Below are 3,929 nucleotides of genomic sequence, written 5' to 3' on the forward strand. Positions count from 1 at the left end.
TTATAACAAAAATTTATTGATACCAAATAATTATTTACTTCAATAATATTTTCATCATCCATTTCGTTGCTTTTTCCTTCTGTTCTTTACTGCATTTAAAAAAAAACGAAAATTTATATTTTCCAACCTCATTTATAATCTCCTGACTAGAATGTCACTAGAAAATACAAGGCTATACAGCCCTCGGCTAAGTACAGATGTGTAGTGTTGTGTCGACAATAACGGACAATTGGAACGTAACTTGTGTCGCCGTGTGCACGAAAGTGTCTAGGGATATTGTAATTGGAAAGCACCCACAATCACCCCCAATTCATATTGGGCGCATTCAGCGGATTCAACAGTTGAGTGAGCGCTCGCTATTATTGGTGTATTCTTCCAGATCTAAAATTATGATTAGATGATCTAAAAGAATACACCAATAATAGCGAGCGCTCACTCAACTGTTGGTCCGCTGAACGCGACCATTGGGTACATTTAGCGGACTCAACAGTTGAGTGAGCGCTCAATGTTATTGGTGCATTCTTCTAGATCTAAAATTCTGATGGATGATCTAAAAGAATACTCCAATAACAACGAGCGCTCACACAACTGTTGAATCCGCTGAACGCGCCCATTGATTCATATGCGTAATATATTTCACATTTAGCTCCCGTAAGTATAGGGATATCGTATTTTCACTACGATCATAGCCAATCGCGCGTATTTTTTCATGTGACATGAAAGTACGAGAAGTGAGGAAAGTCGACAAAGATACACAATTGACCCCCTGGGCCCCGATTCTCTAATCTATCGTAAGAGAAACGTATATGAAAAATTAGGAAAATGCTACGGTACACGTTACGTATACTATAGCATTTTCCTATTTTTTTCGTATACGTTTCTCTTACGATGGATTAGAGAATCGGGGCCCTGATATCTAGGGCCGGTATTCATAGTCAGTTCTTATATTCAAGACCGTCTAAGTTCAGTCTTGAGGAGTTACGAACCAATCAGAGGGCCGCTTTAGCATCTTAATGGGCCTTCTACAATAAGCTGTAAGTTACAAATCATAAGTCATAAGCTAGAAATGGACCAATCACAGTCGTCAATTTTTAGTTTCTTACTTCCGATTTATAACTTATGGCTTATTGTAGAAGGCCCATAAGGGTGCAGAACCAATAACGAGCATTCCGTGTTTCTAGAGAATCTCGTGATTGGTTCTACTCTCGTTCCGCGTTACGCTATTCCGCTGCATGGGTTTGCACCCTAAGGCTGGAGTCACATTGAGCGGTAATTACAGCGGAACGGAACAGCGAGACCAATCACAATCGCAGAAAGTAAAGCAGCGGAATGATTGTAGAGTTCTGATTGGTTTCACTATTCCGTTCCGCTGTAATTACCGCTCAATGTGACTCCAGCCTAATGGGCCTTCTACAATAAGCCGTGGGTGTTTACGACAAATGGTCGGATTTCCAATCCGATCGAACAGTGGTACTCAGTTGGTGCATTTCAAAAAAACTCCCTAGCTTAATCGGATTTTGGTGCCTGTCTCAGGAGGTAATCGGATTGAGTTGAACGGATCGTGAGAGAGGAACAATTTTGCGAATTTGCGTATGAACTTAATAAAAGCAGAGTGCATAAAGACAAAGAGATACATACGTTAACTACTATTGTAATAATTATTGTGTATTTTATTCTAAAATGTATATCAATAATGGAAATATGTATAGTATAGTAAAAGAATTCTAGAAAAATAAATATATAACCTCACTTTATTAATTTTTTATAAAATATGTATAATAAAATATATTTTTGCAGAAGTATAAGATTTGCCAATTTTTAAATATTCCATACAACAAATATATCTATCCTTATATGTATCCTGTGTAAATTAATAATTTATATAGATATATAATAAAATATAAAAATATTTAAATATAATCTGTAAAATATAATAAATAATATATTATTTAATAACTTTCACAAAAACGTGGTTAGATTCAAAAACAATAATTTCATACAATGAGCATAAAACCACACACAAGTTCTTATTTGTGATAAATTATTATAAATGTAATAAATTATTATCAAATAAATAATTTATTCATATCATTATCATAACTAATCATAAACGTTTCAGTCATTAACTTGACCATCTTCAGTATTACATTATAGTTATAAATAAAATTCCTGAATTTATATATGTGTCAAAACTTTTTAAAAAATTCTTCTCTGTTTAGTTTTTCATTTACAACATTAACTACGCAATCTTGTTCTTATATTGGGTCCTCCTTCATGACCATAAACTGCTGCTAATATACGCTAACTTGTGTCGTCGTGATCGTGTATCGTTTCAGTTACGCCTTTTTTTATTTTGTTGGTTGATGAAATACAGGGTGATTCAAAATTCCCGCACTCGGAGTACAAGACGTAATACTTTACGCCAAGACAAACAACTTTTTCCTTTAACAAAATTGCGTCAGACAAATAGTTTTTGCAGTAGAGCATGTTAAATTTAACGAATAAGCGTTGTTGTCTACATGGCGCTCAGGGCCGGCGCGCGCTCCTCACTCACATACCTCGGCTATTATTCGAAAATAACATTTGAAGATTCAAATATGGCTCTATTATAAATTAGTTTATGCATCTTAATACAGTCTTAAATAATACATAATAATAATAATAATAATTGCTTTCGTCACTTACGTAATAAATAATTAAAAGGATTATCTCTGATGCCGTCGCACCATTTAAAGATGTAGATACATATGAATACAATACGTTTTGCGAGATGAGAGTTCTAATTCTAAATATCACACAATTGCGTATGATAAATATCATCAAACTTAAAGAATAACTTACTGATTATGCGAATACATAACTCTCAAAGGTTGACAAACTGATCTATTTTAAACATTGAACATTGATTAAACATTGATCTATTTTAATCAGTAAGTTATTCTTTAAGTTTAATGATATTTATCATACGCAATTGTGTGATATTTAGAATTAGAACTCTCATCTCGCAAAACGTATTGTATTCATATGTATCTACATTTTTAAATGGCATCAGAGACAATCCTTTTAATCATTTATTACGTAAGTGACGAAAGCAATTATTATTATTATTATTATGTATTATTTCAGACTGTATTAAGATGTCATAAACTAATTTATAATAGAGCCATATTTGATCTTCCAATGTTATTTTCGAATAATAGCCGAGGTATGTGAGTGAGGAGCGCGCGCCAGCCCTGAGCGCCATGTAGACAACAACGCTTATTCGTTAAATTTAACATGCTCTATTGCAAAAACTATTTGTCGGACGCAATTCTGTTTAAGGAAAAAGTTGTTTGTCTTAGCGTAAAGTATTACGTATTGTACTCCGAGTGCGGGAATTTTGAATCACCCTGTATAGTTATACCAAACAGTATAATCAATAGTATGTACATTTGTAGCTTGACAAAATAAGACAACGTATATCAATTTTAACAAACGATTACAATTTAATTTACCTATATTCCGACACACGTGGTAGTCATATTATATTATGATCATATCATTATCATATAATATATTATTATGAATCGTTAGTACTCTTTAAACAGTTAAAAAAATTAATATTTATAATTTATTATATTTTACAGAAAATTGTTGAAGGTTTATTTATATTAGATTAGTTCAAAATGTTATTTGTATCGTTTTTCGTCAATTTGTACGAGATATTGCAATAACAATCTTTTTATATTTTATCAAATATATATATATATATTTAAATATTTTTTTATATATCTATATAAATTATTAATTTACACAGGATACATATAAGGATGGATATATTTGTTGTATGGAATATTTAAAAATTGGCAAATCTTATACTTCTGCAAAAATATATTTTATTATACATATTTTATAAAAAATTAATAAAGTGAGGTTATATATTTAATTTC

The sequence above is a fragment of the Cyphomyrmex costatus genome, unplaced genomic scaffold (genome assembly GCF_001594065.2).
Source record: "Cyphomyrmex costatus isolate MS0001 unplaced genomic scaffold, Ccosl1.0 scaffold1254, whole genome shotgun sequence".
In the NCBI taxonomy this organism is placed as follows: domain Eukaryota; kingdom Metazoa; phylum Arthropoda; class Insecta; order Hymenoptera; family Formicidae; genus Cyphomyrmex; species Cyphomyrmex costatus.